This window comes from Sorex araneus, chromosome 9 (genome assembly GCF_027595985.1).
Source record: "Sorex araneus isolate mSorAra2 chromosome 9, mSorAra2.pri, whole genome shotgun sequence".
Classification (NCBI taxonomy): Eukaryota; Metazoa; Chordata; class Mammalia; order Eulipotyphla; family Soricidae; genus Sorex; species Sorex araneus.
Genome location: NC_073310.1, coordinates 57,813,553 through 57,841,244, shown reverse-complemented (window position 1 = coordinate 57,841,244; position 27,692 = coordinate 57,813,553). Strand labels below are relative to the sequence as shown.

The window sequence follows — 27,692 nt, the reverse complement described above, 5'->3', positions numbered from 1 at the left end:
CTGAAGAGGACAAGTGAGAGAGAAAGAGCAGAACGGGAATAAGTCAGAAATGTTCCTGGCTGGGGTGACAGTACAGAGGTTAAGGTGTTTCCCTTGCATGCAGCCAACTCTCGATCCATCCCCAGCATCATATATGGTCCCTCAAATCCCACTAGGAGTGATTCCTGAGTGCAGAGCAGGGATAAGGCCTAACTATAGCCCCAAACAAACAAATAAACAAGCAAAAAGAAATGTTCTGCCAGATAGACAGTTGTCTCTCTCATCATAAATAATATGTCCCTCCCCTTCAGGGTAGGCCAGAAGCTACTGGTGTTACTTTCTAAAAATGCAAAACCAAGCACAGGGAATGCCGACCAGTTCTCCACACTGAAGTACAGGTTTCAAAAAACATACGCGGATGAGTGGTGCGCAGTAAGTCACATCCCTCGGTGCTGTTCCTCACACAGTGCCTTCCGCACGGGCTCTGCTCTTCGCCACGAGGCTGGTGGGCCACAGGCTCAAGCGGACAGCAGCTGTGTGCCTGGGGCAGGTCCTTCTGGAATGTTGCTGTTGCTGTTACTACGACAGCCCCATGGCAACCAGAACTACTGGGAGGCCCTTGGTGGAAAGAGGGGGTGGGGGGGCAGGTCGGGGGTGGGCAGGGAATGATGTGTCCCCGCCCTGTGGATTCCCAGGCCCAGGCTGTCACCTGAGTGAGGGCAGGAGCAACTGCCAGGCAGGGCCAACTTCAAGCCATAGAATCAGGACCGAAGAAAAAAGTGGTTAAGTCACCAAGTCTACAAGGCTTGTTCGGCAATAAATAAATGCTGTGGAATATTTTGAATTATTAGAGGCAGAGCACTTCTATTTGGAGAAACAAGGAAGAATCAATGTGTAGGAGTCAGAGGGTATCACAGCAGACGGCACACGCGCCTGTGGCCCGAGACCTGGATTTCCCCCTCTGCACCCAGCACCTTCTCCAGCTGAACTGTGCTCACCTGCCTATTCCTTCTATACTGATCTATAAATACAGAGTCCAGAACTGAAGAGCAGAAAGGACCTAGCGCTGACCAACAGATCACAGGTAAAAATCAAGGGACTTGTTTCAAAATGAATCACTTTTCATATGTCTGCAATTAATTACTGTTAGTGTCGAGACCAGAGTCCAGGGGCGGGAGAGTTAGCTCAACAGGTAAGACGTTTGCATGTGGCTAACCTGAGTTCAATACCTGGCACCGCATAATGGTCCCCTGAGACCCACCGGCTGAGATCCCTAAGCACAGAGCCAGGAGTAACCTCTGAGCACCAGAGGGTATACCCCCCCCTTCCCTATGACCACCCCAAAACAAACAAGAACAAAGAATCTAGAGCTGCTACCATTCAGCCTACACAACCCACTCACTAGCATCCACGTGCATAACTGAGTCTAGCCTGCTTCCTGTCATAGAAAGCCCCATCCTTCCCCTGCTCTCACGCGGAGGCTGAAGGGAACAAACCACATGATCCAAGAAGCACCTCAGAGCAAGGCAAGGAGCAGGAGCCACACTGGCTACAAGTTCACACAGTGACTGAGCTGCTGAGAGGGAACCGGAAGTCAGATCATCCCGGCCAAAGCCTCAGCAATCAAGAGCTGCCTCCTTGAGAGCCCACAAAACGTGTCCCCACAACGTGGAGCCCTGAGGCACACACCAAGTCTCTCAGGAAGTCCACTGCTTGTTTATTGAAGTGCTCACAAAGAACCCTTTGAAACATTTCTGGTTCACAGAATCAGCTGAGTGGATTGTTGGAAATGTGAAGACAGTTCTGTAATGCATCTGTAAATAAAATGCATCTCTGGGAAATGTGTCCTTTGGAGAGCCAGAGCTCTGAAATTTGGTTGGCTCATTCTCTCATCTGCCCTCTTCCAAAAGTGTCCACGGGGACCAGGACTACAGTGTAATTCACACTAATGATGCCCAGTGGGGCTCCACAAGGGGTTCGTGAGGGTAGAAATCCACATTTTGAAGCAGATTTCCTTTTTCTGGATAATTGTTCTTGCTAAAAATAAATATAACTAAAACAAAATGCATTAGGTTTTCATATATTTTTTAAAAAACCACCCCTATTGATATAAAATTAGGATTAGGGGCATTAAAAGTATATTGTATCAGATGATCTCCATTCACCTCTAACACTGTCCCTTTTCTTTGAATTATCTCTTCTTTACGATTCCCTATAAGTTTTGATATGCCCATATTCAAAATCTTTGGTTAATGTGATCTAAACTTTAACCCTCTTTTAATAATTCCTCTCTTCCCCTCACTCTGCACAGAATCAGCCTTCTGACTTCCTATTCTCATTATTTTTAAATTGTGCCCTAAAGGGTTCCAAACTGAGCCATGGAAATGAAAAGGAGGGTCAGGAACTGGCTAGCACAGCTCTTCACATCCTATCTCTCTCTCCATTTTCTATTTCCTCTTGGTACCATCTGCATGTTTTTCAAGATAAACACTTTAATAATTGTTAATAACCAAACCCCTGGGATTTAGGGTTCAAGTTATTTATTTATGGGGTTGGGGGTGACATCCAACAGTGTTCAGGGGCTAGTCCTGGCTATGTGCCCAGGAGTGGCCTGCGGAGGTACTCTGGGGACCATATCCAGTGCCAGGGATTCAAATGGAATTGGCAGCAAGCAAGGCAAGTGCCTTACCCGCTCTACTGTCTCTCACCCCCAGGATCAACTTCTAACAGAGAAAAAGAAAACTGAAATTTTCTATTGCTCTCCAGCATTCAACCACAAGAAATTTTCTGATATGTTTCTGCTGGGGATATAGGTTGTTTAAAATGGATTTGGTAGAATCTCGAAGTCCAGTGAAAGAGAAGATGTAAAAGTGGTGGTGGCTTGAAAAATTATTGCAGTTTTTCTAAAATATGGGAAGTAGTTTATTGAAATAAGACTTTCTTAGATCTATCCATATTTCACTTACTTTTATTTTTAATTTTTTAAATTCTAATTCATTATATATATGTATATATATATATATTTTTTTTTTTGAGCACATAGCTCTGTGCTTACGGATCACTCCTGACATTGCTCAAAGGGCCATATGTGATGCCAGGGATGGAACTGAAGTTGACAATATAAAAGGCAAGTGTCTTCTCTACTGTACCATCACTATGGGCCCAACCTATATAGATCTCCAGGATTTTAAAATATGAACATATATATATATATATATATATACATATGTGTGTATTATATCACCATGCAGCTATAAAAAAGGACAAAAATCATGCAATTTGCCATTATGTGGGTGCAACTAGAGGATATCATGCTGAGTAAAGTCAGTCAGAAGGGACAGATACAGAATAATCTCTCTCATATATGGGATTTAAAGGCATATTAAATGAGGGAGTAACAAATGGCCAATGGCAATAGAACTGGAGAACTGGTCCACAAAACTGAGCTTGCATGTGGGTCTGGGGAGTGTGGAATGGGAGGAAAGGAGCAGGCAGTCTGGTGGCGGGTGTAGCGCCGAAATGATGCAAATGTGAAACTACCATTAACAGTACTGCAAACAACAGCCCGTCAAGAAAAAATAAATGAATGAAGTCTTTTTGTTAGTACCCACTGAAAGATACATACGAAAGCTGGATAAGAGATATGTTCCAGAGCAAAAAGTGCCTCCCATAGACCTGGGGTGTGGGAATGGGGTGTTGGGGGATGGTAGGAGGGAACAGGGGACACTGGTAGTGGGAAATATACACTGATGGAGGGGTGGGTGCTGGAGCATTGTGTGACTGAAGCCCAATTATGAACTGTAGGATAACACTGATTTGTCCTTCCTCCCTTGCCACAGGGAGCTTAGGTTTAGACACTCCTGGAAACACTCCCAGAGACACTCCCATTCCTTTGTTTATCTGTAAACTCTTCTCTGCACCCTCCTTCCCAACCAGTTAATCGCCTTCTCTCTAATCAGATACTGTTATCTTGTAAGATCAGATTCTTCTAAGGACTCTGAATTTGTATTGCAAGCTAGTGTCTTTTGCATAGTTTACCTTAGGGCAATGTCCTTTCTGTATGGACACAGGAAGACAGTTAATATTATGCTTTGTAACTTGGGAGTTAATTGACTCCAATAATATTTACTCCTGGGCATCTGCTTTCTCGACTCAGTTGCCCTTAGTTCCTAGCACCCCAAAAGCAGGGTCCCCACAAGGGACGGAATGGACCCAGGGCAAGCTGTGAGCTACCCTGGCATCAAAATGGGCCAGGTCAAAGTGCCACAATAGTCAACTATAAGTTGAGGGCATGATCATGGACAGTGCTGCCATGATCCAAAGGTAATGACAAGATTAGGACCCTGCTGGGGTTAGGAAGACTAACCTGGTCTGAGGACTGTGGTCTGGAATGTGTAGTGAGATGTCCTCAGGAAGAACCAAACTTTATTATCTCTTATTGTGCTCATACAGAATGGCATTGCTAGAAATATTAGAAGTAGATTTACTATAACTATTTAAGCAGATTACTAGCTCACACCCTGACACATCCTTGTTTGGACCCCCACCCTTGAGCAGATCTCCTTAGATGAGATTTCCTTAGACGAGATTTTGTTAATCTCCTTGAGAAAGGGTCTTACTCTTCTTTGCTGATTCAACCCACCTCTGTGTCACCACCCTATATAAACTAAGACTGTGGGGCACTGAGGGGAACAGAGGAAGAAGACAGCGGAGACAGAGGAAGAAGACAGAAGAGACAGAGAAGGAGACACACTAGAAGACACGAGAGAAGAATGGAGAAGACACAGAAGCACGGGGGAGACACTGAAGCAGAGCACAAGGCGAAAGAAGTGAGAGTGAGGGCGAGAGAAAGAGAGAAGCAGAACGGGAATGGAGAATGGAATAAACTGCAACTGATACCGACCAGCCTGGCACTCATTCCTTCCTTGCCTGCCCATCTCCATCAGACACCCGGGGTGGGGGAAAGACATGAGACTACTGAACTCGGGCGGCGGGAGATAGAGCACCCCGTGGCCCTCTGACTACTTTTGTGAACACACACAATGAACAGCTTTGTAATATCTCACACGGATATTCAATTAAAAATTTAAAAATAAATAATAAAAGTAATGTGAGTTCATGCCCAATTCAATCAGCTTAATCAATGGCTGAATAAATAGCAGCACTCCTACATAAAGTAATTAAAAAATAAATAAAATTAAATATATAAATCTGGAAAAAGAAAGATATATTCTTGAGACATCCCATATATATCTAGAATTGCCAAACTATATGTTCAGCCATTTAGCCAAGGACAGGAAAATCAAACTAGTTAGTGTCTACTGGAAGGGAAAACAAATGCTCTTGTCTAAACAGCCAGGACGTTCACAAGACGGAGCATCCAGTAAATGAAAGACATCAGAGATAAAAGTGTAACGCATATAGATTAGGTGATAAATGGCAAACACAGATCAATTAATGGAACCAAAAAAAGAAGACCCGGGCTGAAAAGATAGTACAGTATGTAGGGTCCTTGCCTTATAGGCTGCTGACCCTAATTTGATTCCTGGTTCCATACATGGTTCCCCAAACACTACAGGAGTAACAAGTCCTAAGCACAGTCAGATATGAACCAAAAAACAAAAGAAAAAAAGAAAAAGAAAGAAGACCTAAAGTATAATTGAATCTTCAGCAGCCTTTACATCAAAGTAGGCAAACCAGAGACACCCCCACTTGGAGCTGGGGAGATAGCTCAAGACTATGCACGTGCCCTGAGTTTTTTCCATATTTTTATAGGGTTAAACCCAGTAGTTCTTAGGGGTTCGTACAGAAAAATTAAATAAAGCAGCTCCTCCACTTGATTCCTCCAGTAACTTTCTACTTCAGAGAAATGACGGGTAGGTTCTTAAATTAGCGTTTTAATTCAGGTGAAGATACAAAATAAATGAGTTTCTCTTCATTTCTCCATCCAAGAGTAGGATGAAAAGTTTTAAAACACAGGTGTGGATATCCTCAATATTCGATCAGAACCTAGTTGACTTGGAAATGAGAAACTAAGGTAGACTATGCCAACGAATACAAAAAATGGCAAAAACACGGGTTGTGCCACCTCACATAAGGCAAAGAGAATACCTTACGCTAACATGTCTTTAAAATTAGAGTGCAGAACTGGAAAGAGAGCTCAAAGGGCCAAATTGTATGCTTTGTATGCCAACGTGCTACCAGGGGTGGTCCCCATAGAAAAATAAAACAAATAAAAAATCAGGGAGCAATTTTCCCAACACAAAATGCCTTTAATTTTCCTAATTGAACACTTTTAATGGATAATTTGCACTAGCCTATACAAATATCGCCATAACTTTAAAATGAACATTTTAGTGCTCACCTTCTTTTAATAAGCATAAAAGGATTTTTATGCACACCAACCCAGCTAAAAATTTGTATTTAATTCACAGAAGTAGGAACAATTAGTCATGTAATGTCTTTATCTGTACAAATTCCCAGTCCTGTCTTCAGAACATGCAGCGCACGTGAAGGAAATTACTGTGCTAAATTTCCTCCAACTTCCAGCCATATTTTAATTCTCAAACTTAATTAAAACTGGCAGTTTTGCTAAGAAGAATCAAATTTCAATCCAACTGGTGGGTGGCTTATTTTTTCTTTAATAGAAAAAGCGAAGAAGAGAACATCAGAAACGTCCCAAGCAAAGAATTAACAGGGCTTTGATTAGAATTGAAAGCCACGAGTTAAACAGGTGTTTTGAATTACCACTTTTATTAAAATACAATCCAAGACATGAAGGCTCACTGGGTTTTTCATTAGCTCTAGAATATTGGGGAGAAAAATGTTTTGTCAGGTTTAACTGATAGAGACTCTTAAGTCAGGGAAGAAGGCTGAGGGTGTTGCATCTGAAATGTGCTTTTTCAGTTGGTACTAGGTCTTTTAGAACCAACAGAGATGAAGGCAGCAATAAAGTGCTCCTTCTAGAAAGAGGAGCACTCCCAGTTTAAGAGGGGAAGGAACCACGAGGAGAGATTCATCCATTAAAAGTATCAGTCACTTGACCCACACAAGCAATTTTTTCCCCCCTGTGAATGCTGCATCAAAAGGTTTCAGGGGAATAGGCTAAAGGGTCTATTACAGCTGTGGAAGGAGTCGGGCTGGTGGGCCCCAGTGCCCTCCAGAGAGCCAGGGGCGCTGCTGTAATGGGGACCAGGCAGAGGTCCCTGCAACCTGGTAATGCTGGGGGAATTTTCCTGCCGCCTCTGCAGCTGGGAGAAAGACAGCAGTAGAGGAACATCCTTGAGTCAGGCCTCTCTGGGATCTAATTTATTGACCTTCTTTCTCTTGGGGTGGGGAGTGGTGAAAAGGGGGCAGAATCCAGTGACTTACAAGAAGTTGCTTCAGTGCAGCCTCTGAACTGTAGGCGCTGCTGCAAAGTGAAAATAAACTGAGGCAGTGACAGGCAGAGCCACTGCCCTCAGATGAAAGGCAATGCATGGTACTTAAGGCAGCAAGAATGAGGCGACGGAGAGGAAGTTAGTTAAAGACAGCAATAAAGAGTTCTAAGAGTTCTGAGAAGGAGAGAGAGCTGCAAATACATATATACATACATGCATACAGATACACACACAATGGTATTCAGGAACCACTTTGGAAACAGAAAACCTTTTCATGTCTCTAATATGACCAAGCCTTATCAACTGAACGGATGCCAACCTCCACGTGGGTATGATGCATCAGAGGTTTAAATGGGCGACCGTAAATCTTCTTGTGAAGCTACTATACTCCCGGTCAGCTGAGGATGCGAACAGAAACAGCAGCTTGACACTTGCGGCTCCTTTGCAAACCAGAGCTCTGAGGCCATTCGAGAAAACAGGGACAAAACCCCAGGGCCCAGGGCTGGGGCTGGAGCTCAGCGGGAGAGCGCACTTGCTTTCCACACGTGAGGTCCTGGATTTGGTTCCCAGCATTGCAAAACCCACACCAGTGAAGTGCAGGAGCCAGCCAGAGGTCCCAGGTCTTACCCACAGCCTTCACAGCCCTGCCACTACATTTTGTCTTTGAAAATGGTCCCCATCAGATCCAAGTAAGAGTCTGTCTTTGATTAGTATTACTAAGTACCAGTAAGATTTTGACGATAGAAGTGAGTTGTGTGCTCCTTAAGAACCCTATTTCCTAACTGAATGCAGACCTAGTTCATACATCCCTCCCCACACTCCCCACCAGGTCACAGTGATGGGGCGATATATCCTTTACCTAGCCTGTCCCCCGCCCAGTGTCCCATGGCAACACCCTCCTTTGACTGCCTGAACTGGGTTTCAGTCACAATCACAGTCTGGGAGATAATGTCCAGTGGATGGTTTGGGATGAAACTATCTTGTTAAATCAAACTATATGGAAAGACAGGAGGGAGAGAGAGAGAGGGTTGGGGAGGGAGGGTGGGGGGAGAGAGAGAGAGAGAGAGAGAGAGAGAGAGAGAGAGAGAGAGAGAGAGAGAGAGAGAGAGAGAGAGGGAGAAGGTAAACCAGAATCAACCATGTTACTCAAAATCTGATCAGGACGGAACTGAACAAGATAACCAATCACAGACAGGAGATGTCCTATCGTCGTGAGGTCTCCAGTTAGAGTATTTACAACACTGGGGCGACTCAGTCAAACCTTGGTGCAGAAGCCTCATTCCCTCTCAGCACCAGAAGCACTGAGCCAACATCCAACTTCCCAGGAGAGGCTTTGGGGGGCCCTGAGCACTGCCAGACGCCCAAATAAAAACAAAAGTAAAGTAAGGGAATATTTCTGGGCCCAAGAGATAGTTCAAGGGGTAAGGGGATTGTCCTGCATGCAGTTGACTCAGGTTCAGCCCCTGACGTTATATACAGTCCAAAACCTCACCAGGAGTAAGACCAGAGCACCGCTGGGTGTGACCCCCAACCAAAGAGAGAATTTATAACTTTGCTCAACTACCCTGCCTCTTCCAGAATTAAACTCTGTCTCTCTCCCGCCTGTGAGAAGAAAGTAGGTTCTGTTCATGAAAACTCCCAATAACCTTGACATTTCCCTAGAGAATTAATTCCTATCTCTTATCAGTACTACTGCCAAGAGGGTTTTGCTCTTCCACATCCAGCGAAGTAACTGCCACCCACTCGCAGCCGAGTCTGCTTCCTCCAGGCTGGCTGCTGTGAGGATGGGGCGGGCCCGGCCACCTCCAGAAGGGCAGGCTGGGGTGACCTTCCCCCTCTGTTAGACAGATTTCCCGGGATGCCGCACCGAGGAGGCCCTGGCGGGCACGGGGCCCCTCCAGCACTGAGTCTAGTCTCGCTCGGTCCAAGGCAGCAGTCCCGCCAGTGCTCTCCCAGCACACAGACTCCCTCGGCGCTGCCGGACAGCCAGGCTGGGACACAGCTGCGCCGTCTGCTTCTGGGGTCTCCCCGGCGGTGCCCCCCGCAGTGACCAAGCTGAGTAAGGCCTTGCAATGCTGAACACGCTCCTTTCCCAGAAAGCTTGGCTTTGCCTGGGAATCTGGCCCAGGAAGGAGACTAGAATTTTTTTTTTTAATTTTTAATATTTTTTAAAATTTTCTAATTTTTTTTTAATGAATCACCGTGAGGTACGTTACAGAGTTTTAAATTTTCGTGATTGCGTTTCGGTCAAACAATGTTTGACTAGACCTTTGATCCCTGCTTAACTCCCTTCAGAGGATTCCCAACTCTCAGTGCTATCTGGCCCCAAAGAGCCCCCAAGCCGACTTAGTAAACCCTTATTCTGGACCCCCAGATCCTCTGGTGGGATCCCAGGGAGTAAAAAAATATTAACAGAAATTAGCCTCACCACTGCGCCTTTCAGCTGCTCGCACTAGCCAGACTCAGAGTGTCCCCAAGACCAGGGCGCCGCTCAGCCTTTCCTCTAGTGACCTGAGGCCCGGGGCAGTGAACATCAGAGACAGAGGCTCTGCTCCCCCCCCTTGCCCACTCCAGACCCCTGCCCCTCTCTCCTCCCTGAAATCGCCAGCACCTCTGAAGCACCTACTACCAGAGGACACCACACAGATGCCAGTGGCAGAGCACTGCTGCCTGGACGAGTGGACATTCCCGAGTACCCAGCCTGCCCACCAGCTGTAATGCACGGGCCCCACCTTTTCACTTGCGGCCTCTCCTCTCTCCTCTGAACTCTAAACTCTTCTCCCAGCTTCACCAGCATCCCCAACTGGGTGGCTCAGTCAGCATCTAGACAAACCCCATCAGAGCCACTCATCTGATCTCTTCCTCTCCCTGCACCCCCAAACAGGCCCTACTCATGTACTCTTGTCCCAGTGACTGGTACCCCTTGCACAAGATAGCTGGGGTGTCCCTTACTTCTCTGTCATGTAATTTCTCAACAACTCTGGGGCTTCTTACTTAAGCCATGTCCCAGACGAATTCCTCACCCCCACAGGCCTGTCTCCTCTAGGCCACCAAGCAGCGCTGTCCTTGGCTGCAAAGCCTGCTGGGAGCTCCCGTCAGCCCTCTACCTTTCAGTCCAGCTGTCCCTGACAAACAGAAATGTGATGCCTTCATCTGTTGACTAGACCTTGGGGTTTACTCATCCCTGCTCTGCTCTTCACTGGGTGTTTAAGAAAAGGTGACGAGGGCCAGTGAGGTGACTGGGAGGAAGGAATGGGTTCTGTCTCTGGTGCCGCTAAACAAAGAAAGAAAAGGGCAATCGAAGCTCAAACTAGTAGGTGAAGTCAAAGTAATCAGACTTTATTTTTAAAATCTCCAATCTCCCCCTCTCATCCCCACCCTGACAATTATCTATTACTTTTTATGGCATAGTATCCACACAGGCTAAATAGGGTCATCTGGAAAAATGCTATTTTTCAGCACATGGGTGAGAATCACAAAAAGAAAACAATTTGTTTTATGTCACAGGGACTGGGGATGTAGCTCAGAATGGGGGAGCACATTCTAACATGTGCAAGGCCCAGAGTTTGATCCCTAGGATCTGATGGTTCCCCCAAGTATGGTCCAGATTAGCCTCCAAGGCCCCCCCGGCATCAGAAACCAAACAAAAAGGATGAAAACTGACCATGCTATAAACTCAACAGGCCCAGGATGTGTTCTCTTGTGACAATAAATCAACCACACAGCTTACTTATATTACAAAGTTATTTCAAACAAGAAATAAAATCCACATTCTGAAAGAGGCTTTACTGCTCATTGGCAAAAGCCAAATAGGAAATACAAGGCCTCATAACTCCCATGATCACTACTGTTCTTATTTCCTGGGCTCAGGGAGCCTTTTAAGGGTTCTCAGCTTTCCATATAATTCAGTATTCAAGTAACTAGAGGAAGAGAAGGGAAGGCAGGAAGGAGGAAGAGGACGCAAGATGGATTTCCTGCTTTGTCTTAAGTAGGCATGTGTCATGATTTTGTTCTTCCGTGAAAGGGCTTGGGAAAACACTGATAGGAAAATAAGAGAGCTGTAGGAGGCAGGAGGAGGCAATAAATAAACTCCTGGGGTTTGATGGTTGAGGATCCATCTTAAACCCCACGAGACCCACCTCCTCTGCTCGAAGTCAAAGGCAGCCACGAAGGAAGGAAAAAGGCAATGACTCAGAGTGCTTCCAAAGACATGGCAATGCCATGGAGGTGGGGTGAGGGTCCCCAGAAAGGACCCCTGATCTGCGCAAGGAGCCATCTCACTTTGGTTCCAAGAAAGCAGGGAATTATCCCTGCAAGGCCAGAGCACATGTGGCTTCTGAAGAAGCCGACACAGTTAAGCGACCACAGATAAACGACCCAGTGAAAACACCACACTGACAGGTCCGTGCAAAGTGCCCCTTTGGGATTCCATGCAGCTGTCTCCAGTCAATCCCAAGAGAAGCCCTAGAAGCTGAGGGCCAGGACTAACTCAAGAAAAACAACAACAACGTGTGAAAAACAGTAAAAAAATTAGTGTTCTCAGAAAAAAAAAAGCATGAGTGTGTGCGTGTGTGTGTGTGTGTGGGGGGGTGGTGTTTGACCCACACCTAGCAGTGCTCAGGGATCACTCTGATGGGTTCAGGAGGCCATATAGGATGCTGGGGATTGAATGTATGTTGGGAAGCACCCTACCCACTGTACTATCCTCCACTACCCAGAAAAAAAGCAGTTCAAAGATAAAACTAAAGGAGTAACAGCTCAGCCATGCTCTTATTCTACTCAAAGGGACTGTCCTTATCTCAAAAAGGAAAACAAATAAACAAAAGACATCCCTTCTCAAACCTTTCCTACATCTAACCATAGGTCCAGGCTGTTCCAATTTGAGCTTTTCCCCTTGGAAATCATCCCGGGACACGGTAGTCGTGACTGATTGTCCCTCCACTTCTGCAGACCACCAACCAAACCATTGGAAATGTTTCTATTGTGTGACTTTTGTTCCCTTTTTTACTTGCAATAGCCATAAATTAAAATACACTGCTCAATTCACACAGAAAAACAAGAATTTAATGAGTATAGAAAATATTTGGACAACTGCAAGAACAAGCCCTCACTTAAACAGAGGAGGAAATATGATAGTCCCGTCCTTCCGCTAACAGTCTGCTGCTAACATCGGACGCTCCTCAGGTTATTACTGCATCAAAAAGAGGGAAAGTCGTGGTGGCAGTCTTCTGTGGAAAGCTTCTTTTCATTATTCTGCCTGTTCAAATTTTTATGAATGTCTTTGAAAATCTTTAACCAGTTGTTCCAGACAATGTACTTTCTGCTCCTACTAAGTATTTTTCCTTCTGACTGCACATCACTCATTAATATTTGACTCTTTCCTGTCATTACACAGCATTGCTCTGATTTTATGAGAGGAACCTTGAAAAACTTGATTATTTATTTTTTTTTAGATGCAGTTAATCTCCAGCAAGAATAGAACAGTGATAAACCACAAACATTAGAAAATTCCCTTGCTCTTGTGGTCTGACATAGGCACATTTTCTTAGAACAGGCATTGAGGCAACCAATATAATTGAATGTCACTATTTAAAACATACCCTTAAGCCTAAGGAGCAAGAAGTGGTTTTGCCAGACCACAAAGTGTCTGAGAGATCAATTTGGCCAAGAGAGGCTGGAGACTGCTACAGATTCCTGAGGGAAAAAAAAAAGGAAAGCAAAGAGATGCTTGTGATCATCCAAATATGGCCCAGAGACATCCTCTTAGGCGCAGGAAGCACAATCTACCAAACCATAACAACAAGATTGAATTCTCAGGACCCTAAGAACTATTGTGGGGAATGGAAACTGGTCCCACCTCAATGGAAAACAGCATGGAGGTGTCTCAAAAATTAAATACAGATATATCATAGGATCCAACAATTCTACTCTTAGGGATCTAGTTAAAGAACTCAAGATTACCAATTGAAAACAACAGAGTCATACCTCTGTTCACTGCAGCGTTATTTACAACAGCCCAAATGTGGAAACAACCCAAGTGCTCAAGGATAGGAGTGGATAGAGAAGATGGGAGTCTATGATAGACACCAGGAATACTTGGAATACTTGGAAATGATAAAACCTTGCTGTATGTGGCAACATGAACACAACAGAGAGGGTCGTGCCATGTAAAATCAGTCGGAAGAAGAGCATAATCCCACTTAGAGGTAGAATATCAGAAACAAGGAAACGAAAACTCAAGAAACAAAGAAATGAAGCCAGATGGAAATAAAGGTTCTGGCCACAGAACTGAGGTTCCCTAGGAGAGGGGGAGGGGCCCATAAGCTGGTACTAGGGTGATGGCACAGTACAGTGACACAGCTCTGCAGAGGTGTAAAACCGTAACCCTATGACATACCATCACCTCAGTAAGACAAGATTTAATCCTCTGATTTCCTTCAAAATCTCATTTGTATAAGTCAGGAAATTCTGATATCATCAGGTCTCTATACAGGCAGTGGAATATTTTCACTAGTTCTAATTGGAGTTTAGTTTGATGTCATTCCTTTTTTTTTTTAAGAATGAAAATAGCTCCAGAAATTCTTGCAGATGTAAGACTGAGCCTGCATTTGTTTAATGGATTCTCTAGAAGGCACTGCCAAATCTAAACATTCCATCATGCATTTATTCACAGGTTATCAAGCCACTTATGAATGATTTAACATTTTCCCGTATTCCACTCTCAGATGGGTCTGTAACATCTCTGGGTTTCTTTCTCCTTGGACTATCACTTTTCTCTTCAAAAAAGAACTTCCTTTATTAAGTTCCCATTTTTAAATGATTACCATGGCTATCAAGTGAATCATCTTCCACTGTAAAAGGGGGGGCAGAATGACCAGTCACCATGACGAAGAAAGGGCCCTAAACACAACAGAAACAGCCATTTCGTGTTGTCTTCCTGTGTTGGTACCATGTGCCATCGGCCATCTGGGGGGAAATGGATGCCGTGTGCTCCAGGAAACCACAAGCTCCAGACACAAGATGCTTGAAAGCTTGGGGGCTGGACCTCTAAAGAAAGCACCTGGAAGGTGACAGTGACAGCTGGTGCGTGACGAGAATGCACCATTGGGTCCATACTTACCCGATCAACCTGGCGGCAGAGTTTAGAGGGGACCATGGAGGCCCCTTAGACACAAGAAGGAAGGTTCTGTGGGCCCAAACCAAAATGTGTCAACTCTGCTCAGCCACATGTGTCCAAGCCCCCTTCTTTTGTGTTCTGCTCCGGTCACTCCCTCCCTCTGCTCTCCCAGCTTGCTACAGGGGTCCCACAAACTGCGGGAACTGACCAGTTCGTTTTCTCTCTCTCTCCCTCTCCCTCTCTCTCTCTCTCTCTCTCTCCCTCCCTCTCTCTCTCCCTCCCCCTCTCTCTCCTGTCGCTCTCTCTCTCTCTCAACCCATCGTGCCTTCTCTGGTGACAGCTGCCCTCTGCCCTCAGCACTGGGGGGCTGGGGGAAAAGAAAAGAGGTTCTGCAAAGCCAAGCTCTTTCCCACTCTCTCCACCTGGTCACCTTCCTCAGCTTAATCATCTTTACATGGGTCCCGGAAGTCCTTGGGCCAAGACAATGAAAACTGTTTCTTTCCACATCTCAGTCCTTTGGTCTCCTCTTCCAAGGCAGGTTTCAATGCGGACGTAAATGGTTAAAGCTCAGGTTCTCTCTCCACACCTCCACTTTCTCTTCATGACTCACTGTGGCAGATATCCAAGACAAAGCCAGGGCAGATATCCAGGAAACAGCATAGAGCAAGGAGTACCCGCCTCTGAGAAGCTTGGGACTTGAGTTATAGACTTATGGGTTGGGCTGGGCTCATTATGGAGTTGGGAGACACTTGTCTAGGTGGCTTAGGGGCTCTCCTTGTAAGCTGGTGCTGGCATATTTCCTCATAGTTGTCATTTGGACACCCCCAAAAAAGTGCTGAATTTTGCCAAGATAAACAATAACAAGTAGGTTAGTCTCATCTCAACACCTACATGAAGGAGCTGTTACTGTTACTCTTGAACTGACCCCATGGGGTCGGGGAGAGGGCATGAGTATTACAGGAACTTGCTTTACATGGCCAAGGCCCTGAGTCTGATCTCCAGTGCCACATGCCACCACTAGATATGGCCCTGGTGGCCCCTTAAAAAGAACAACAACAATAACAACAAAACAACAGATTACCTCTGCATTTTTATCAACAGCGATTCTGGAGAAAGAAAACCCCTCCACACAAACCACTTCCCAGGGGCTGGGACAGTGAATGACAAATGCCACAGGTCACTCAGAATCTAACTGCATCTTGTAGAACAGATGTTTCAGGAAAAATTTCAGGAAAACTTAGTCTCATAATTGTTTCCAGAAATGCTCTGAAAATCTTCCTGAAGGATGAATGATTTTATTTCCTTCAGGTCGGATGGTCAGCAACTCAGCACTTCCTGAGCATCCCCCAGGAGGAAAATCAACCCTGGAGGAAATAGGAAACAGCTCTCCCTCTCCCAGAAGTCACTGAGTAAGGAGGAAAAGGGAGCAGAAAAGGCAGCAGACATAGAGCCAACAAATGAGTCAAATCACAAAGTATAAAAAAATTTGACACCAGATCAAGACCTCTTAAACGGCTTCCACACGTGACCCCTTTCACCCGAGAAATGTCACACGAGCAGGCATGGCCAGTAACATCTCAGATTCATGGTATATTTGTTTTCTGACTAATTTTTGGTCATTGCACATTCAGAAAATTTTTACTGTTGGCAAATTTTTCATGACCCCCTTGCCCCACTCCACAAACCCCCCCCCCCCACACACACTGAATTATGTGACCCATGATTTAAGTACTCAGGGCCCAGAGTGTTCGAGTCCTACTAACAACCAACCTTAGGAGAGACTCGCACAGGTGGAATTCAGAATTAAAAGCAAAAGAAGGCCAGAAATAGTACCAGGGTAAGACACTTGCCTTGCATGTGGCTGATCTTGGTTCAATCCTCAGCACTGGAGTAAGACCTAAGTACTGCTGGGAGTAACTCCTGAGCAATCCTGAGCACCACTGGGCATGGTCCAACCCCTCCCCCGGCCCCTCCCTGTTGGTCCCAAGACTTCCATTTCTTTAAAGGGAGCACTTTCCCTGCAAGACTTGTGGGTGATCCCGAGGGTGCAAAAAACACACACTAGAAATGACATCTGCACTTATATGTTCATTGCAGCACTGTTCACAATAGCCGGAATCTAGAAACAACCCAAGTTACCAAGAACAGATGACTGGTTAAAGAAATGTTGGTACACCTATACAATGGATTATTATGCAGTTGTCAGAAAAGATGAAGTCATTCAATTTGCTTATAAGTGGATGGTCATGGAGAGTATCATGCTAAGTAAAGTAAGTCAGAAAGAGAGGGACAGACAGAGAATGACTGCACTCATTTGTGGAATATAAAATAACATAATATGAGACTGACAACCAAGAACAGTAGACACAAGGGTCAGGAATATTTCTCCATAGTTGGAAGCCTGCCTCATGAGCTGGGGGAGAAGGCAGCTGGGATAGGGAAGGAATCACTAAGCCAATGATGGTTGAAGGGATCATTCGGGATGAGAGATGTTTGCTGAAAGTAGATAAAGGACCAAACATAATAGCCTCTCAGTATCTACATTGCAAACCATAATGCCCAAAGGTAGAAAGAGAATATGGGGGAAATTATCTGCCATAGAGGCAAGGGGAGGGGTGTGACGGGGTGTGGGGAGGGATTATGGGGACATTGGTGGTGGAAAATATGCACTGGTGGAGAGATGGATGTTTGATCATTGTATGACTGAAACTCAAACATGAAAGCTTTGTAACTGTATCTCACAGTAATTTAATTTTTTAAAAAAAAAGAAAGAAAAGACTTGTGGGTGAAAAATGCAGATCTGTTGAGGCAATCCTGCAATGTCCAAGGTGAAGAAAAAGACAAAGTGGACTGTGATGAAAAGAACGAACTGGGGAGAGAGAAACTATATGAATCTCAGCTGTACTTTGGTGGTTGTATACCTGGACCAGGAGGGGCCCTTCTTGATTAAACCAGCTTGAGATATTTTCTGTCATTTGCCAAGATCAAGCATAGAAATAGAGCCCCTCAATGATCTGCTGATGAGATTTTTATACTTCGGAGCCTCAACCTTCTTGGGCATCTTCTGGTCCCCAGCACCACCAAGAAGAGCGCTCAATTTGACATTCACCCTGCGTCCAGGGCTGCCTCACTTGCTCTGTGTCAGTCTCAACCTGTCACTGCTGATGACCACATGAGCCGTCACTTTGTTACTTCTCAAAACTCAAGCCTCCGCTGGAATAAAACATTCTCTCAAGCAACAACCCATGCAACCTGTTGGTGGAGGTGACCATGTGGCTTCCTGCCCTCTGCAATAGGAGCTGAACTCACCAACACCAAAGACAGGGGCTGGGGGAAATCCCTGATCATTGAGGGCAACAAATGGGCTTAAGGAAAAAAAGCAGCAATCTTCTGTCAACATCCCACATTTCAAGAATTTCTTACACCTTATTTTACTTGGGGAGGGCATGCCAAGCAGTGCCCAGGCGCTCTCGGAGCCACTCCTGGCAACAGTCCATCTAATCAGATGATTCAGTAATGCTGCTTGGGTCAGTGGTGCTGAGGGGCCCATGGGCTACTGGGGATCAAACGAGGTCTTGAATCCTTTGAGCTATGCCCCCAGCCCTCAGCTTTTTTAAAAAAATTTTTTTTGTAGAAATCTAACAATTCCCCCAAGAACAATTTTGGCTTCTTCTCTTTAGCTGCAGGATCTCCAAAAGAATGTCGCTGATTCCCCTATTCTCCCAAGCAATGGATATGACCTGTTTCACTGTAAGACAGTTTTGACCTCCGCCCTCCCCCAATACTAAAACTCATTTAAAACCTGCTGTAGTAAATGTTAATCACTTATTGTTGCTGCTGCTAGGATCATCGCAAGAACACACCTTGAGATGGACCTTCTTAAATGTTCACTACACAATATAGTATTGTTAGCAATCGGCACAAGGTAAGACTGACTCACCTGACAGCTGCTTCTTAATATAAATGTCTCCTAAAAGAGTATGCCTGGGGCACTGGACAGATAATACAATGGATAGGGCGCTTTTCTTGCACTCAGCCCACCTGGGTTCAATTCCCAGCCACATCCTATGGCCCCGAATCCCACCAGGAATGATCCCAAAAAGCAGAGGCTGGCGCAATCCCTGAGTGCCACCAGTGTGGTCCTGAAACAAAACAAAAAGTATTCACAGCAGAGAAAGCAAGCCCCTAGTGGCATAGCTGGAGTTCGGAATGGGTTCTCTAGACACGTGATTCTGACAGGCAGAAGTCCTGGTCTGTCCATTTGGAAAGCTGAGAGCAGAGGCCAAGAAGAGACTAGATGAAAATATTACTATTAACTTAACTTAAAAAATGGGTGCAATAATGCTGAGTTTCCCATCTTTACTGTTTGATGGCTATAAGTTAGCATTCTTGCAAAAAAAGTTTTTGATTGGTTGTCTAAATAGGGCCCACCTGTATTGGAGTTCAAACCCTACTGATGTCACGACTTCAGAAATACATGGTGCCAAAAGTACTAACAGGAATAGAATCATGTAATTTTTTTTCTTCAGCAATCAGCTATGACTAAAATGCAAAACAAAAAAAAGTTACTTGACTCACCGCAAGGAAATGGTTTTCTAAAATGTCCTTTGGTTTAAATTTTCAGAATTAGGCTTCTGAGGGTTGAGCTCAATTTTGAATATGGGGCTGAAAAATTCCAGGCCCCAACACAAAAAGAGAATCATCTTAGAAAAATATTGCCCATCAGAAAACCAAACAGTAGTGGAAAACTGACTTTAAGTGTTCAGTGTGATATAACCTTTGAGGAGAGAGATTTATTCCTGGACACAATGGAGACACTGCAAATTAATATTATCCACCTCCACAACATCTAAACTACACACAGGGGGGAAAATGGACTATGGGACAATAATGTTGTATATGGATAAGGGATCTGAGAATTTCAAAAGCAAAAAACCCACACTCATGTGATGCAAACAAACAAAACAAAAGGTAATCAAGAAAGATAAAAGGTTTCAACAATTGAAAGTTCCAAACAGACAGTGAAAATAAGAACTTGGATTTAAGAATCACAAAGAGAAAACTATCCAATACCCGTTTCTTAAAAACTTGAAATAAATGAGGAGATTCTATGACTTTGGTGTGTGTGTGTGTGGGGGGGGGGGTTGTTGCTGCTATTACTGTGGGGACCACACACATGACAGTGCTGAAAGGTGAGGGGTGGGGGAGACACATGGTCACTCCAGGTGGTGCTTGGGGTCATGCTGGGCTGGGGATCGATCCCTGCGCCCTGAGTGCTCCCTGAGCCTTACCCTCTAGAATGACACTTCTGGTTCTTCCAGGACTTTTTGCCAAAACTCTTCTTCACTCCACTGGGATTATGCACTTGATAAGCAGCTTAAGAACCCCAAGGAATGAGAATGAGGACACTCTCCTTTTCAATAGACTCTAAGCAGGATCAAGTCCAGAGTCTCACACATGCAAAGCACGTAAAGCATGTATTCTCCACTGAGCTATGTCCCCAAGCGAGATCTACACTTTTCATCTTCATTTCATTGTAATGGGAAGTGCACAGATCTTACTCCTGGCTCAGTGGTCAAGGATCACTCCTGGTGCACTCAGGTGATCATATGGGGTACCTAGGATCGAACTAGGTCAGCTGCATGCAAGGCAAACACCCTACCAGAGTGCTGTACTATCTCTTCAGCCCTTAATGTCCATTTTAAAAGAAAGACAGTTCAGCCAGTTTCCTAACTTGCAGGTGATCACAATGTACTGTTGGTTCATACTAATAGACCCATCACTTTCCCTGCCCTTTGGTAAGGACTGCCTCAGCAAATCTCTGGGCCCCTGGTGCTGGGCACTGCAAAAGGTGCACAGATCAGAATCCAGGGGGTAAGGGTCTGGCTGGCTTCCCTACTCTGGATGCGACAGGGCCTGGGGCCCTCTGCTTGAATTCAGTGACAAAAACATAGCTTTCATCAAGTTTGAATGATTTTCAACATTTACTGAGCGTAAACTACCCAAATATTCATAACACACAACTCCCGAGTCCCTTTTTAAACATGGGGACCTCCCCAGCACAGTAGAGAAGTCTGTGTGAAACTCAGCTGGTACAGGTCTGAAGAACCTAGAAGCAAGAACTGTTTTGAGGCTGGTGATATGGTACTGTCTGAGAGAAGTCTAGAGACCCCCAGGGCCATACCAGGTGGTAAAAGGGGAGATGGTGAGAAAACAGCATGGCAGAGACCATCGAACTTGTGATGCATTTCAGCCCTGTACTCTCTCCTTGGTCCCTACTTTAATTTTTTTCAACCACAAATGATTCCATTACCATGAGAATTCACTGGACAAATGGCCTCCACTTAATAGCCATAAAGGACAGATCCCTTTAAGGTTCTTAGGAAATCCCCAGGAGGGGCTATTTGCTGGGCACTCCAGTAATGGCAGAGTTGGTTAACTGTAATGCAGCTGAAGAGATCAGGGCACCTTCCCTCTCAGTCACAGTGAACACGAAGTCTCTCCCACTCAAGATCTCACAGTGATTCAATAAAATTTAAAAATGAAACAAAATGAAAAGACCACAGTCACTGAGCCCCAGGGACTGTGTGTTCTGTGTTCTTAGATGGGAGCTCCTTGCATGTTCGACCCCCACCTTACTCATCCTGTATCACCCACAACTACGCCGGGATACAATGCTGGCACAGAGCATGTCCAATAAATATGAACCTGAAATGCTGATATTGCTTTAAATTTTTTTTCTTTTAGGCACACAAAGAGGCAGAGAGATCAGGAGCTTGATGACTCAGACAATCTCATTAAACACATTAAACACATACCAAGTCCTGGCCAGTCTTTTTGGCAACAATATATGCTCCTGAAAGCCACACAGCTATGTAAGTCTATTCCTTTGCTTAATCATTTCCATTTAACTTTAATGAAAAAACAGGGCATTTCTGTACTTGTCTTCAATAATCTGCACATCCGCACCCACACCCCCTCCTGATATCAACAAATGCTAAAATACGCTAAGGAGCCTCTAGAACTCAAGGACATTTGCAGGATTTTTTTTTAAGGGTATCACAGACTCTGAACACTACCTCTGCTCACCTACCTTGGTAAAGAAGGTTTGGAGGCTGGAGTAATTCCTGAGTGCAGAGCCAGGAGTAACCCTGAGCATCGCCGGGTGTGGCCCCTGCTGCCCTTCCCCTCCAAAATAAGACTTGAAGGTTCTAACTAAGGCTGGTTACTTGGCCTTATGGTTGAAAACCACAACATGACAAAGTCATTTGTTGTCTGCAAGCATATCCCAGGGAGTTTTTCCACAAGTGCAACAAGTTTCTCCTGCAAATTCATATTATTATTATTATTATTATTATTTGCTTTTTGGGTCACACCCAGCGATGCTCAGGGGTTACTCCTGGCTTTGCACTCAGGAATTACTCCTGGCAGTGCTTGGGGGACTATATGGGATGCCGGGGATCGAACCCGGGTCGGCCGTGTGCAAGGCAAGCCCCCAAATTCATCTTATTTTTAACTCAGGCTTCTGTCTAGTTGGCTCAACCTATCTGAATGGATGGCTTATTTTTTATTTACTTTTGGGCCTGGGGGTCACAGCAGTGCGCAGGGTTCTCTCCTATCTCTGTGCTCAGGGGTCACTCCTGGAGGTGCTTGTGGGGGGGGGCACCTGTGATGTCAGGGATCAAATCAGGTTCAGCAACATGCAAGGCAGGCACCTCTACCCCCTGTCCTAACTTTCTATTCCCGTCTAAGTGTTCTATGTAACAGAGAACAAAGAAAGTGCCACGTGTTCTGCAACCGGGCCATGGAATGCAGTCCATAAAAGACATTTGTCTCAGGACCCACTCCCCAAGTCAGGGGTCAAGGAAGGCTGTCAAGGAGGAGACCACCTGACGCCCAGTTTGGAAGCCAGACATGAAAGCAGTTGTTCTTAATAATGGAAGAGCAAGACAACAGAGAGAACTGGAAAGCTAAATAGTTTTTCAGGGCTGTGAGGGGGCTTCTGGGAAGGCTCAGGAAATTCCAGCACCAGTCAGGAGATCGAGGGACTCCAGAGCCCCAAAGAAATGCCCCCGAGCCACTCAACCCTTCCCAAGCCTCAGCCAGAGGCCCCTTGAGCTGTCAGCCACAGGTGCTGACTTTCGCCACACCCCTTTCTTCCCACAGACCAGCTGCACTTTCAAACTCAACTCTCGGTTTCTTAGGGCACGCACTGACCTCTTTCTTGGCTTGCTTTCCCTGAGTCTGATGTCTGAGCCCCACAAATGCTGCTTCTGAGCAAGGGGTGCCAGGGTTAAGGACCAGAGAGAAGAACTAGGAAAACAGGTTACAGGCAAGACCAAAGGGGCCAGGGAGAGAGCACGGTAGGTGCCTCCACGCGTCAACTTGAGTCCTACCTCTGGCATCCCCTATGGTCCTCCGAGCCCCGCTAGAAGTGACCCCTGAGTAGAGAGGCAAGAGTCAGCCCTGAGTATAGAAGGAAGGAAGGGAGGGAGGGAATAAGGGAGAGGGGGAGGGAAGGATAAAGAAGGAAGGGAGGGGAGGTAGGAGGAAGGAAGGGAGGAAGGAAGGAAGGAAGGAAGGAAGGAAGGAAGGAAGGAAGGAAGGAAGGAAGGAAGGAAGGAAGGAAGGGAGGGAGGGAGGGAGGGAGGGAGAGAAGAAGGGAGAAGAGGAGGAAAGGATAAAAAGAGAAGGAGGAAGGAAGGGAGGGAAGGGAAGAAAGGAAGGAAGGAAGGAAGGAAGGAAGGAAGGAAGGAAGGAAGGAAGGAAGGAAGGAAGGAAGGAAGGAAGGGAGGGAGGGAGGAAGGGAGGAGGGAAGGAAGGAAAGAGAGAAGGGAGGGAGGGAGGGAGGGAGGAAGGGTGGGAAGAAGGAAAAGGAGAAGGGAAGAAAGAAAGAAAAAGAAAGGGGGAAGGAAGGGAGGGAAGGAAGGAAGAAATGAAGGGAGGGCAGATTAAGTTCAAGGGGAATGAAGAAAGGGGATGCAGAAAGAACCCTGTAAAATTCAGTAAAAAGAGAAGAAAGGTTCCCTGACCAATAGAAACAACAGATTTGAGACGGATGAGGAAAAGGAAGCTGCAAAGCTAGGAGCAAGGCCTGACAGGAGGAGCCCAGCTGGCAGCCCATGCCGCAGGAGGATGGGCGCCTGTCTCCGGCTGCCCGGGCCGGATGTGGGGCACCACCGGTTTGGGCCAACGCACCTCAATCTCCCTTTTCTGCCTCTCCCATATCTTCATTTTGTAAAGTCATTAACATCATTCCAATCTCACTTTTCTTTCCCAAGTCCTTTGCTCACCCTCCCAGGCCCCCCTTCCCCGCCCCCACCCCTTCCTAAATATAACTCCGAGAACCAAGAGCCTTTTGTAAGACCAAGTGGTCCTCAATCCGGGTTGGGGCCAGGCGCTCCGTGGGATTCTGCTGGATGCTGAAGAGGGTTTCTGAAGTGCTGGGCTGTGAGGTCTCCAGAGAACCCCCTCCATTTGCTCTCTGTGAGGGTGCCAAGGGGCTGCACTGAAGCCAGGCTGCAGAGGGGAAGGCGTCCTGGCCCTGGGGCTCAGCTGCACCCTTTCATACGCGGGGCACCCCACTCTCCATCCGGGGGTGGAAGGGGGATACTCTGGAACTAGATTAAAAATGCAAATGACAAGAGGCGTGAAGTCCTATGAAAGGAACCTTTAGGCTAGAGAAGCGCTGGAGAGGCTTGGACATTTCAGAAGCAGGAAATGGAGACGTTAGACCAGCCAGCAGCGCAGCTGGGCACCGGTGGGTAAACGGTGTAAGGCCCGTAGTGGGGACATGGATGCTACGGGTCCTGCTCTCTCTAGAGTGTGACCCCTGGCCAGGCCAGGAGAAAGGGAGGAAACTGCAGGGCCTCGCTGGGGTGGGGCAGACTGTGCAGCAGACAGAGAGCTGGGCCACCCGCGGATCACGCAGGCCCCGGAGAACAGACACCGGGGGCGGAGAGACCACAAGTCTGGAATCAGCTGGAATGCGGGGGCGCAGCGCACGTTCCCCTGGGCCCCTGGGTGGATCCGCCCTTCAAGCCTCCAGTCGAAAATGGAGACGATTCCGACCATGTGAACTGGGTTTTATTTTAATGTTGGGGGGTCTGGGACCACACCCGGCTGTGCTCAGGGCTTATTCCTGGCTCCGCAACTCAGGGATCACTCCTAGTGGGGCTCGGGGACTTGATGGAGCGCCAGGGATCGAACCCCGGTCGGTTGCATGCAAGGCAAGCACCCTCAATGCTGTGCCATCTTCTGGGCCCAGGGAGCTGGATTTTAATCTTTTAAGTAGCTGGCTGCTTTCAAAGTACACTTTCTTTCTGAGCCCATTTTCTCTCCTGGAAAAGGGTCTGTTTACTGTGAGTGTACCATGGCAGGGGGTGTCTAGATGTATTTCTAAACACACAAAGAAAAGAAAACTCCATGGAAATAACATATGCAAGAACTAGCAGACAGGAGTGCTTAATAAATATTCACTGCTCTGACCCTCCTCTTCCCTCTGAACTTGGAAGAAACCAAAATTTGAGTGTTGTTTTCATTCTGGGCTTTTTCTTTTTGTATCAAATCAGTATTTTCTTTAATCCTAAGAGTAAGGCATGTTGATGGCTGAAAGTTAATCATTTATACATTATACTTAAAAAGTGCTGGAGCTATAGCACAGCAGGTAGGGCATTTGCCTTGCACAGGGCCAACACGGGTTCGATCCCTCCTTCCCTCTCGGAGAGCCTGGCAAGCTACCGAGAGTATTCCACCCATACAGCAGAGCCTGGCAAGCTACCTGTGGCGTATTTAATATGCCCAAAACAGTAACAAGTCTCACAATGGAGCCGTTACTGGTGCCCATTCGAGCAAATCGATGAACAATGGGACAACAGTGCTACTTAAAAAATGAGAAATTGATTTGTATGTATGTAGAGATCACATTTTGTCAAACATGAGGCTTATATAAATTTGTGCTTAAAAAATACAAAGGAAAAATAATAAAAATCAGTCATTCTATCACAGAGGGCTGTTAGTCACTATGCCTTGATACAATATTCCTCCAGACGTTTTTCCTATTAAATGTTCTACAAATATGTGGCTAATGGGAATCATACATTTATCATTTTGATAATAATGAATCATATGCTGTTCTGCAAATTCTTTCTTTACAAATATAATTACACCATAATCAGCAATCACAGAGGACACAACCACTAGCCTATTTACAATTTAACCATTCTCTTATTGTTGTGCACTTATTATAATCCCCCCCCCCAATTTTTGATATTCTAAAAGAGAACTATTCTTTCCTTTTTTTTTTTTGAAAAGACTTTTGGGGGAAGATGTTTCTAATTAGCTAAATAATAATAAATTCCTGGAAGAGGAATTACTGGGTTAGAGGTATGCATGCCTTAAGCCACTGGGGAATAACCCCCTGAAACTGTCAGAACATATTCGCAAACGTTCTCATTAGAGTTTCATCATCAATGTAGACCTGCTATTTTACTTTAAATACTACAGTGGTTGGACAAATTTTCATGTTTATTGGTATTTTTTTCTCTCCAGGTTTCTTCTATTTTCTACTAATTTTTTTCTTGATCATTCACATACAAAATTATACGCCTTTCTAATTGCAAAACATTTTCCATTTTCATTTTGCTTTTATTTATGATGTGCCAAAAAGGTAATTTTATTTTTATGTATATGAAGCCAAATCTATCCAATTTTCCCTTAGGTTTTCAGTTGGGTGCTCGCGTCCTTTACAAAAACATTTCCACCACTTTGAAGTATTTTATTTTTATATTTTAATACTAATGTTTATTAGTTTTACAAATTAAACACAAAATAAAACATTAGCTGCATGCTAAAAACACAAGTCACTCTCTATGAGGCACAAGTATTTTTCCAGATCTTACAACATACCTATTTGTAAATAAGAATGGGTAGACAGCACTTTCCATGAGAGATTTTGGATTTGTATATTAGAACACTGAAATGACAAAATTGAGTGCTAAGCACCATGTTTTTTTGTTTCCAACATATAAAGTCTTTGTTTACATTATAAAAACAAGGGGTTTTTGAAACAATTTTCAGAGAAAAAAACTTAAGAAAAAAACTGTATCTAACTGCTAAAATAACAAAGATAACCACTATTAATATTTAGAACATTTTATTATATCTTTTGCAGGTATTCTATATACCCAGACAGATATATATGTTTATAGACATTTATGCACATACACATACTTCTCTATAGTTTCACATGAACAATTGGCACTCTGTTGTCTTACTGCTACATTTTTTTCCTTTAACCTTCCTGCCACTCCTAAACCTCACAATTAGGGCTAACACTTTGAAGGGTATATGCCTAATGGTTGAAGTAACAGAGAAAAACACTGTGGAGTATTTGGGGGCTGAGGGGCATATCTGACAGAGATTTGACACTAACTCCCAGGTCTGTGCTTGGAGAGTAGTTGGGGGGATACCCCGGGGTGTGGAAGATTGAATCAAGGCCATCAGAATGCAAGGGAAATGCCGCCCTGGCTCTCATACCTCTCCATCCCCCAAACCATGCTTTTAATGTATAGAAATGTATTATTTACACTCCTTTGAACTTCTATCTCTGTATACTACATCATGGAGTACTTTCTCACAACTACATCACTGCTTTACCCAATGGGTCTAACAATTACTGCATATGCCAGAGCATGAATGGAATGGAATTTTAGGGAGCCCTTTTCCTGCAGATCATTCACCCGGTTCTCAGTGTGTTGGCCCTAGAAAATGATCCAATAACTGTAAGAGGATCTGTCTAGCCTCAGTAACCAGAGCTTCAATTTCTAAGAGACAGATTATCAGGAGTGGGGCTGTAGAATCACTATAGGGGGCTGGAGTGATAGTACAGCAGGTAGGGCATTTGCCTTGCACACGACTGACCCAGGTTCAATTCCCAGCATCCCATATGGTCCCCTGAACACTGCTAGGAGTAATTCCTGAGTGCAGAGCCAGGAGTAACCCCTGTGTATCGCCAGGTGTGATTCCCCCCCCTTGCCAAAAAAAAAAAAGGAGAATCACAAGCTATACCTAATTTTTTATTTGAGAGATATTTCCAGAAGGCTTTTCAGGAAAACTATAAACATCTCACAGTCTATAATGCTTGATCTAGGATTCTAACTCACTTGGACCAGCTGACTTATCACCAATGTTCTAAGAGGGAAAAAACTAACTATCCT

General features: G+C 45.2%; 1 protein-coding gene across 3 annotated transcripts in view; it reads right to left on the bottom strand.

The window, feature by feature from the left end:
* The window catches only part of PIP4K2A (phosphatidylinositol-5-phosphate 4-kinase type 2 alpha), a 173,277-nt gene that overhangs the window by 91,326 nt on the left and 54,259 nt on the right, over window positions 1-27,692 (bottom strand). The gene's annotated exons all lie outside the window — the stretch shown is intronic.